An 11,195-nucleotide genomic window follows, 5' to 3' on the forward strand; every position below is an offset into this window, starting at 1 on the left:
GGATTCATTATGTTCTACTAAACATCGGCATATTGCAGTCTCATAACCTTTTAGCTCGAGGCTGGTGCACAATGAAAGGCTGTAACTGTAGCTCAGACATTTTCAGGGTGGGACTCTTTGATTCAATTTATTCAGGGGACAGGAGACAGAAATGTCCTGTGGCACTGGCAAGCGTCCCCAACACACTGGTGTGCATGGTTCCTTTGCAAAAAATAACCACAAGATGGCAGCATCTCTCTTTATGGGAAAACATCAACAGTGAACCGTGGCGAAAGAAGTACTCAGAAATGTAAAATTACCAATACAATAATGTAAAAATACACAATTAAGTTTTGCATTTAAATTCCTACTTAATTGTACAAAATTATCATCAACAAAATGTACTGAAAGGATCAAAAGTAAAAACTTGTCCTACAGAAAAATAGCAATTTCACATAATATATTGTTAATATGTTGCTAGTTTTAATCGATAAATAGCTTTAGATGCAGTCAGGTAACCGAGGGGTCGGCTCCAAAGGGTCACAAAATAAATCTGCTGAAAAACTCTCAACATTTTGGGTCATTTCTTGAATCTTTAATCTAGTCTGGGCCTCAAACTGTTATTTAAATGAAGCCATGAGAGTCATATGGAAGGAAACTGTCTCTTTGATGGCACTGCTATCAATTAATAGACATCTGAAAGGAGTCAAGAGGCTCCAACTAGACAGCAATGTTGGGAAATATGTTTTAATCTTCAGTAATGTATTGTAATTGTTATGCTTTTACTATGCACAATTAAACTGAAAATAAGCATTAGTAACTAGTAAAATAATGATAGTGAAGTAAAAAGTATATTTCCCTATAAATTGTAGTGGAATAGAAGTAGTAAGTACCAGGAAATGGAAATAGGCCTCCTCAAGTAAACCACAAGTACCCCAAATTGTAGTTGAGTAGATGTTCTTACTTTCCACCATTGAGTTTGTTCGGCTTCATTGTGGCTTGGATCAGAAATATCCTCACCGTTTGAAGTTCCACTGCTTTAAGTGTTAACTAAGTGGAAAATCACAAATATATACAGAGAGGTTGAATTCCTTGGTAGATCCGTTATGATCAAACTCCAATAATGGAAATCAAAATGGACTTATTTGAGGTTTGTGATGAGTAATGCTCATAAAACTAGAAAAGGTCATTACGTATTGAACTGATAAAACAATTTTAAGTTTGTTTTTCAAGTTCTTAAAGGGGGTCTGAAGAACATTAAGGGTAACATGTCAACCACAGTAAAAAATATAGAATGTCTCTCTTTTTGTATAAATAGTATATGCTCAGAGATGGATTATCATGAGGTGCAAACGTAATGTTGAATGCAGTTACAGATATTTAAAAGCTCTTATTTAGCATTTATAAGCACATTAACAATTCATGAATGATTTATAACACACTATAATGTAGTTGCACACAGTGTTTGACAACAATTATTATTTCTCTTATAAAGATATATTACATATTATTATGACTGTTTCACTTGATTGTCATTCATTATCTGTTTAGGCAGCAGCCTCCACTTATGGATGCCCACGGGAAGAATGTAGATGTTGATAAATACATTAATAAACAAAACTGTTATAAATGCTAAATTGTGGGGTCAAAGTGTCACCCCTAATTTCAAAATGCTCCAGACTTTGAGTGTGGTTACAGATTTGTGTGCATGCGTTTTTGTGTGTTTGTGTGTGTGCCGGGGATCTCATGTAATCTTGCACGTTTGCCTTCACACCAGGCGTCAGGAGCCACCCATAAAAACCTCCTTTCCTCTGCAACTGAACAAAAAGCCAAACACCCGTTAAAGGCAACGTTCTTTATTACCCTTTCGTATTGATTGAGAGAAAACTTAGCAGCCCAGTGCCAGGTCATATAAAAGCGCAGACTGAATGGGTGAAGCAACGTAAATCCTTTAGTCCCTTGTAAATAGCTTTAATACACCCGAGGCGCCAAATCACTTGACCTGCGTTAGCCCTGCCGCTTGCAGGCTTTCTGGCTGACTGAGCAGTGTGGAGCCAGCCCCTCTCCTCCCATTCTCTGGTTGTCAGTCCAGGTAATAGTCAAGGCCTTATTAGTGACACGCTTGCTCTGCCTGGCTTCATGGCCTCTCATGTATTTAATCAGCCACTGAGAGCCACGTTTTAGATAAACATATCTTCTCCTTTTTTTTCTTTTGATTGAAAGAATATGCAGTGAAAAAGTTCATTCCATTCAGGCGCTGAATATCGGGGGTTTGTTTGAAAGTTAACAGCTTGGTGAGACTACAAACCAACTTTTGGGAACATCCACGGAGCATCAGTGAGTCATGTTACTACCAGGAATTGTGAAATGGTTTTGAGATGTATCCTAGCCAGATTCCAATGAGGTATGCATTATGTACACACAGTACAAAGGTGTGTCTTGTTTTAATTCGTTGCATACAATTTTGGGAGAAATACTTTTTCCAACATGATATCTAAAGTTGGCCTGGCGCTATAATGAAAACTGTCTCTCAACTTGAATGAATTTCTTGCTGCCCTGACAGCCGACATGCACTTGCTTGGGTTGCTGAGCAGGAGAGTGCCTGAGGGGCTGTGGACAGCTGCTCAGAGGGTGAAAACTCTTGACAAAAGCAGCATTTATCCTTGGTGGGCGCTGCAATGGGACCTTGACCGCTGGAAATAAAGACACAGTATGTGAGAGAATATCCAAGGAAATGCCGTCACAGCCAGCCACAGCTGTTAGCCATACTGCTCCTTGGTCTAGACGAGGGGTCGGCAACCTTTTTTCATATGAAGTGCATAATTTGAATTTTCTTGTTTATCAGAGTGCCATATCATTACGGTTAACATTAAGTTTAAGTATCACACCACATCAATATTTGAATTTCCAACGGATCTGTAATTTTATTCCATCCATAGGCAACGTGCATAACAATATTTTTGAAAAACTTTTCTACCGTAATCAGCTCATTGTAATTATATATTTATGAGAGCACTACACGGCTGCCATCGTTATAAAAACGTCGACATCTGAGTTGACGTCGTTGACCCTGCCAAGCTTCAATTTGTATAGCACCTTTGTAGTCTTCCGACCACTCAAAGCGCTGTACACTACATGTCAACGTTGACCCATTCACACACACACACACACAGATGGCATAGGCTCCCATACAAGAGGCCATCTGCCCATCAGCTCCCTCAGGCCAGGCAGGCAGATTCAAAGAAAACACTTAAATAAATCAAAAAGGCTCACAGACTGAGAGTCCAAGTGGTCGGCAGGTAAACAGGTAACAGGTAACTAAAAGCTCCAAAGAGCAACGATGGTAAGAGACGAACCAACATAAGACAACGGAAGCACATGGACTAAATACACAAGTAAACAGGGAGATAACGAGGGACAGGTGAAACTCATGAGGACAATCACAAAGGTGGGAAAACTCACGAAACAAAACCCAAGACCATGACATATATAGAGCTTGATTATCAAATCCCAGTTCAACCCCTGCATGTGCTCTTTTATGTAAGACAGACATGACAAATTGTGAACCTGGCCTTTAACATACTGTACTGTGCATATAGGAGACACACGTGGGGAACTTGTGCTAAGTGTTTTGATCACATGTAATAGAGTTCCACAGCTGTCAGGAGTACTTTGGAGTTTTATTCAATACAACACAACCATGTGCCATGTAAAAATCTGATTATATTACCAACACGCTCCGCCAACCCCTCCTCAAGCGCCGCATGCCTTCCAAGCTTGTCTACATGACATGTTTCGGCATTGTTCTGTGCCTCTGGAGCTGAGTGAGGAAACATAGCAGGAGGCGGGCTCGTGCATACCATTATCTCACAAAGCACTCATTACAGGAGTATCTCCCGTATACCCTATACCAGCAAAACATGTCACCTCACGCTCTACGCCTCATTCTGAACACCGCAGCACTCAAATCCAACACTTCTTTGGCACAGGGCTGTACTCAATCCATGACTCACTTGAGTGAAATGCCTCAAACTTTACGGTTGCCAAATTATGAAGTGAACAGAAATGTATGCATGGGGTTTGGCCTCCTCTGCCTGTAAGCATATAGGGAGGGGTGACACAGCCACTTGTGACCCACCTGCAAGCCCCTTTTTCATCAAAACAAAGTCATGTTTTGCCACCATACATCATGAGTACATGTATTTTATTTAATGTCAACACCAGAGCAATACAAATGAGGTAATAGTCTGCAGACGAGAACATTAAATTACAGTTATAATTGCTCAAGTTCATTATGCAGGCTCTGAGCAACATGCTTCTACGCTGATTAGTGCATAAACACCTGATCCCGGTAGTTACCTTTGTGAAAATCATCACATTATCTGCCGTTACATTTTGTTCACTGATCTGAGTGCATGTAAATGGGGCATACTTCTTTTATAAGGTAATTACATGTTTAGAGGCTCCATGTCTGGATTAGTGAAAGTAAGAATGCATCCTACCCTGAGATTTATCCATAGTTGCTCTGTAATTATTGTGTGACTCTTGTAAAAAAAGAAAAACTCCAATAAATCAACCATGGCATCCATTGCATCATGTTAAGTTTAAAACCTGTGATCGCACTGATAAGCAACTGCAATTAGCTACAGTACGGTGCTGCAAGATGGAAACAATTTAGTTCCTGGACCTCGATTAAATTAAATCAAATCTTACAGGAAGCCCATTAGGTATTTGTTCATCAGGCCGTCATCTTGAGGTCATACCTTACCCGAAAACCAGTGTCATAATCAGAGCATCACGACAGGCTGGAGCAGGGCTCAGGAGAAATGGGCTTGTCAGCAGCTGATTCAGTCCGTCGCACGGTGTGGAAAAGCTCTGTCATGGCCTACCTAATGGTAATTGTTTGGAGCGGTGAGAGCCCACCGTCTTGTCTGCATGCTGGTATCTGAAGGGTTTGGGGGAGGGCAGTTATGGGAAAAATATTTCTCTTATTTGTCATTTTTTCACATTTCCTCAGCTTATAAAAACAACTTTATTCTGTGTTACAAGACATAGGGGTGCATATTGGAAACGTAGGCAAGTAAGGGACTGTATGAACATTATCAGGGGGGAGGTGGGTGTCACAAAAGGGGAAGGGTTCTGTACGTCAGAGGTGGAAGTAAAAATACCAATATTACAGTGTAAAAATGATCTGTTTCAAGTAAAAGTCTTATTGTCATCAAAATATACTTAAAGTACCAACAGTTAAAGTTCTCACTATGCAGAATGGCTTTAATGTGTTCATCACTTTAATGCTATAGCTGGTAAAGATGAGGCTAATTTCAACTAGTTTATATTCTTTTTAGTAGCTTAACCTATAATAATATACGTTGATTTATATTTTGTATTAATAATCTAAATCTGCAAAGTAACTAAAGTTATCAAGTAAATGTATTGGAGTAAAAAGTGCAATACTGGCTTCCAAAATGTAGTGGAGTAGATGTATAAAATATTATATAATAGAAATAGAAATGATCAAATGAAGTACTGCAAAGCCAGTACAGTTTACTTGAGTAAATGTGCTTGGTGACATTCCACTGCTACCTTCAATACATTTAATTGTTTCTACTCAATAGTAATACTAATAAACAACTGTTAATATTCTTAACACAATTTATAATGAATCTGAAAAGTAATATTTCAATATATATGATATTTCATACTTTTTGCTGAAGAGGGGGGTCTGTCTGTGCAGAGTTTACAACAAATTGAGATCAGTATTAATGATGAAAAGAGATGAATCAATTAATTACTGTTGCATTATTTTGACATGTTGAGGGACGGTGTTGCAGTTTTGGGAGAGGAAGACAACGGGAGTGTCCAAAGAAATGATTAGTAACAACTCTGTGGAGTTTCAGCACCCCTTCACACCCTAACAATATTCATACAGTCCCCAAGATAGCAGGAAAGGTGAGGAAAGAGGAATAAGGGGGAGACAGACAGAAAAAAAGAGAGAAAAAAGTGTTGGGAAGAGAGAGAGAGAGAGAGAGAGAGAGCGAGAGAGAGAGAGAGAGAGAGAGAGATGGCGTCTCAGACAGACTGTCTGGCTGCACCGGGATCTTCAGCACTCAGCGTCATATGATTCCGGGGTCAGAGGTTATCCCCACTGATGAATATCGGGCCGAGTCTTGTCTCCCTCCCAAAAGAAAGGGAGTTGTTTTCACTCCCTTGGTCTGGAAAGTTTATTTCAAGAATCCATCCTGCCAGCACAAGACTGTAAAACTGTCTCAGGGCAGAAGAGTTACGTCCACAAATATTACTTTTTTAACGGTTTTATTGCCCTGCCAAAACAACCAGAGATGCTCTCTCTCTCATTCAAATGCACCTAATCACATAGCTGTGAGAGAAAGAAGGCACATACGTGAGTGCGTATATTTAATAGTGAAACATACATCCCCAGGATTTGGACAGGATTTGGAAGATTATAGTTTGCAGTCTGTGAACTGTGTGAAAGTACACTGCTGTTTTGTGTTTATCCTTTCATACTGAATACCTCTTCCCACATGTCATCCCATTATATCCCTGTGTCTTAAGGGGGTAAGACACCAGCTTTTTAGGCAAAGGTCTTAGCAACAGGCAGAAAAAAGTGAAAGACTCATTACGTATCTGATTATTTCCTTGTAAGAACGCAGAAGTTATTTTTGTCTTTGCGGTTATTCTGTGTCTTCACCTTTTTCACAAATGTGTAGACTCTATAGTAATAGGGCATTTCAAATAACACTGTCAGCAGGATTTCTACTAAAAGCTTCTGGGAGATTATAGCTGCCCAAGAGTGACAAGTGTGATATATGAGATCACACATGTGAACAAATGGATGGCAGACGCCTGGGCATTTATGAGCCTACTGGATCAGTCCCCGCCAGGATATACACAATCGTTTGACAGTCTTGATTTGTGTAATGAAAAACCACACCGGCTCTCCCTGCAGGGTGAGAAAGGACTGGTCTGACACTGACTGAGGTGCTTCCGAGAGTCAAGCTGCAGAGGGAGGAGTGGGTAGAGGCTCAAATGGCTCGTCCCTCGAACCTGCAAGTGCAGAAACGCCATCATCACCCAAGAGTGGATTCACCCAAACTGAAGGCGAGTGGATGTGGTGAGCGAGGCATATGGTGTGACCATGAATGAGATTTACAGTTAACACGATCTCAAGACTGGGGAAAGGAGAAAGAAGTGATTATAAAGGAATGACGTCAAACAACATCATGTTTCTTGTTAACATGCTGCTACCCATCAATCACAGAAATTAGATCAGCGACAACTTTTACACATTTTTGCTATTTTCATATGTTTTTAAGTTACGATTCCCTCTTTTTATGTAGTTTGTGCCTCTGGTTTACATTAAATCACATATTTAACTAAAAGTGTGAGGCTTGTTTTAGAGAGTTTACACTACAGTGGTGGAATGTGACAAAGTGTATTTACTGTGGACATTTTTTATTTGACAGCTTTAAAAAATAAATAAAATGAAGTTAATCACTAAGAAGATAATGTGGACTAGATCAAGTTGGATCAAGAAATATAGCACCTGTCAATATACCATTTTCAGAGGGTGAAAATACGTCATACGAGCTGTAGTTATGCAGTTATTGGTCTAAACACAAGTTTTTTCTCAAGTAGCAGTGACGGCAATCATGTATCGCCTGCTTCATCACTCTGGGGCCCCTCAGCCTTATCACTGCAAGACCTTATCTTATCCACTTCATCAACCCCAGACGCGTCCCTCAGAACTGAGCTACTGGCACACAACATAACCAGGTCTGCTGTTTTTATTCCCAGGAGCCCCCACGTCTGAGTCCCCTCACCTGCACCGCCCCGCTCTATCCTCTGCTATCACTCTGGGAAAAGATAATGAGGGATATTTGCTCCTTATTAGTGTCAATAGTTCTATTTAAGGCCTCATTATCTCAAATGAAGAGGCATGTATTAAACTGGATGTCTGACATGTATTTTGATAATAACTGAGCTTAGTGCCACTGTTGCATGAGGAAGCCTGAGAACAAATCGTAGAAATAAAGACGCACCCCTGAGTAAAATCTGAACACACATACATGATGCACATTCTTGAATGCAGTTTGACTCACTCTTTCTGAGAATATTGTTATCTCCGATTCAAATGAATCATCATGTTTTTAAAAGTTTTCTTCAGCATCAGAGTAACCCCTGGTTTAATCAAGTGTAAATAAGACAAGTTTCACAGAGCTGTTCTAGGTGTTTCCACCTGTTTGTAGTCATCATGCTAAGCTAAGCTAACTGTTGCCTCGCTGTATCCTCATATGAAACATACAAGCATAAGAGTGGTATCAATCTTCTCATCTGACTGTCGGCAAAAAAAGCTAATAACGCATTTCCCAAAATGCCAAACTATTCCTTTAAACACACACATAAACACAAGCAGTGTAGAGAGGCAGGAGAGAAGTCAGACAAAGCAGGTTCCAAATAAGCACAATAGGTCTTGGGTCTACTTGTGCAATTGTCCCTAATTATGACAATGATTCAAGAGAGCTCCACATTCCACTGCCTCTTATGGTTTAGCTGCTATGTGTCTTGGAGCCTGTGGAGCCATTAACACGATACCAATCTCACCAATGGCTCCAGTTTGGGCCTCCCATGGGCTCCTGAATGCAACCTGTCCAGTTCGAGGAGAACCAAACATCCACCCTAACCCTCCCATTCCTCTACACTCACACACTTTTCCCCCAAGGAGGTGGGCATCAGGACAAACAATCAATGCCAATGACAGATCCACGTCAGACAGAGCGTAATTATGGGAACAGCATTCTGAGAGATACCGTGTCATTAAAACCCACCGTCTCCACTGCAACTACAACGGACTCTTTCCTGCTGCCTGTCCATGCTGTGAGGTGTGTGTGTGCGTGAATGTCAAGCTGGACCAGTGTTTCTAATGTATCCCTTGTCCTCATATAACTTTTTGTGTAATTGCACCAGAGGTTGCTGAGTGAACCTTTAAAGGTGCAGAGATGTAGACATGACAGAGACATGAGATAAAAACCTTTTTCGGGGCCATGTGTTATTGAGGGAAGCCTCAATTGCACATGACAGCCGCAATTTGAGAACTAAATTGCTAAAGGTACTTACATAGCTGCTGTCTGATTTTGAAACCGGCCAGACACCATTAATACAAGATTATTCAGAGGAAGAAATGACACATTCAGTTTGTACATAGGACCCAGAAAAGTGGCCCTGGCACTCAATTTGCACAGGTTTATTAGAATAACGTCCTGCGGGCACAGAATAAAGACACAATCTGTGTTTCAGGTCCTTTTCTTCTTCTGGGAAATAATTGAATTGCTGAGCCAAACAACAAAGAGGCAAAAACGAAACCCCAGGAACAATAAATGTGAATTAAAATCTGTCTCTTTCCATTTACAGCACAGTGACAAATGACATGAGATGACAGCTAAGCGATGAAATACAGTGTGAACCAGTAGTGAGTAAGTAATACCACAGGATAAAAATACTCTGTTACAAGTTAATGCATTCAATAGTGTACTTAAACAAAAAAACAAAAGTATTAGCATTAAAATATACTGTGAATCACACACCGAGAGTAAGTTAGCTGTAGCTACTATTCCTAGCAGGTAGCTATACTCTGTTCTGTCCTATAAAAGCTAAAAGTGACATTTTGGTCAGAAATATTGATCATATAGCTTTAAAGAGTTAGCTCTAAAAGACAAAGCCAGTGTTATGCTGGATTGGGATTTTCCTAAACCCAAAATCCGTTTCTTTCAATGGCTGGTCGTGTCTAGATGGTAACGCTCCATTTGTAAAACTCTGGCGAGATGGTTGAGGTTATAGGCATTGACCTTAAATGGTTAAGTTTGGGATAGGTCTTGCCAAAGTTTTCGCGAGTTTTCGGAAATCCAGGATGACCATCGCTGCACGAGGCTTATAACAGATCTGTAAAACACTAGTAAATGATTTATCTAACATAAGTAAGGCTACTGCAGCTGATAAAGGCTTTATGTAATGTGACTTATTAGAAAGTTGTATCCACATACACAAATACATATCATTTTAGTGGGGAAAAACTGCAAGTAATAAGCTCCACTGCTTTGCATTTATCTTTCATCTTCTTCTCCACTTGGGATGGTATCACAGCAACAGGTTTGTTTAGGGCCGCCTCGGTATCAGCAGGACTCGGTCTGCCCGGCTCTGTTTTTAGTAACTTAGGCTACTGTGAAAAAATCCAAAGCATGCTAAAACATAATATACAGGAACCTGGTGTCCCTAAGTGAAAGTCTCACTGTCTGTTCCTCTCCGCAGGTAGCCATGTTTGGAAGTGCTGACAAACAGAGAAGAGAGACAGAATGCATGGGGTCCAGGCCGGTGTCTGGCTTCTTGCCAAAATGTCACATCCTCCTCGTAATCAGGCTCCAACTATGGTCACCTCTTATAAACACGCTTGACTTGAGTGTTTGGAGTAAACTGCAGCACTTTTAATTACAAAGAGAAGTGAATTGGCTTGACTCCCATGCTTTATATGAATTTCGAGTTTGTAAACAAAGCATAAGGTATTGTGTCACATTTATCTCTAGTGTCCCTTTGTCTTAGGGACGCCTGTACACACGGAGATTTGCTTAAAGCAGTCACTCAATGAGCCAGTCACTAAGGTAGAGGAATCTCATAATTAAGGCCTCATTAAAGCTACACAACTATGTTGGTTTACTGGGCAGACAGAAACCTCACAGATTCACAATGGGGCCATTCATAATGCCTCACTTTTCTGAAGGAAAAGAGAAAAGGCAGTTGCTCTTAGCATTTCGGCAGATGTAATTGCAATCACTCAGCTTGTCTGATGCTGATAATGGGGCAATGGGAAATTCCTGTCAGAGTCGTGGCGCAGGGTGGTTTCGCAACCACTTTGGCAGGCTCCGTGTTCCACTGCAGGGCAGCGAATGCGTTACGGCATGCTCACATAGCTGTCATTAAACACATTTTGGAAAGGAAAAAAAAAAAACATAAGACAATCAAAACTCGCAAGTGCGTGCCATTCTCCTGCTTCTTGAGCAATGAAAAGGCAAATATTATGTAAACGTATATCGTCTGTCATCCCTGCACCATTAAACATGTTGAAAGACTACAGTTTGTGAGAAAAAGGGAAAGTGAATATGCTTTAGCAATCGTACTAACCTAATGTACACCATAAATTATGGCTG

Source organism: Pholis gunnellus, assembly GCF_910591455.1.
Source record: "Pholis gunnellus genome assembly, chromosome: 2".
Classification (NCBI taxonomy): Eukaryota; Metazoa; Chordata; class Actinopteri; order Perciformes; family Pholidae; genus Pholis; species Pholis gunnellus.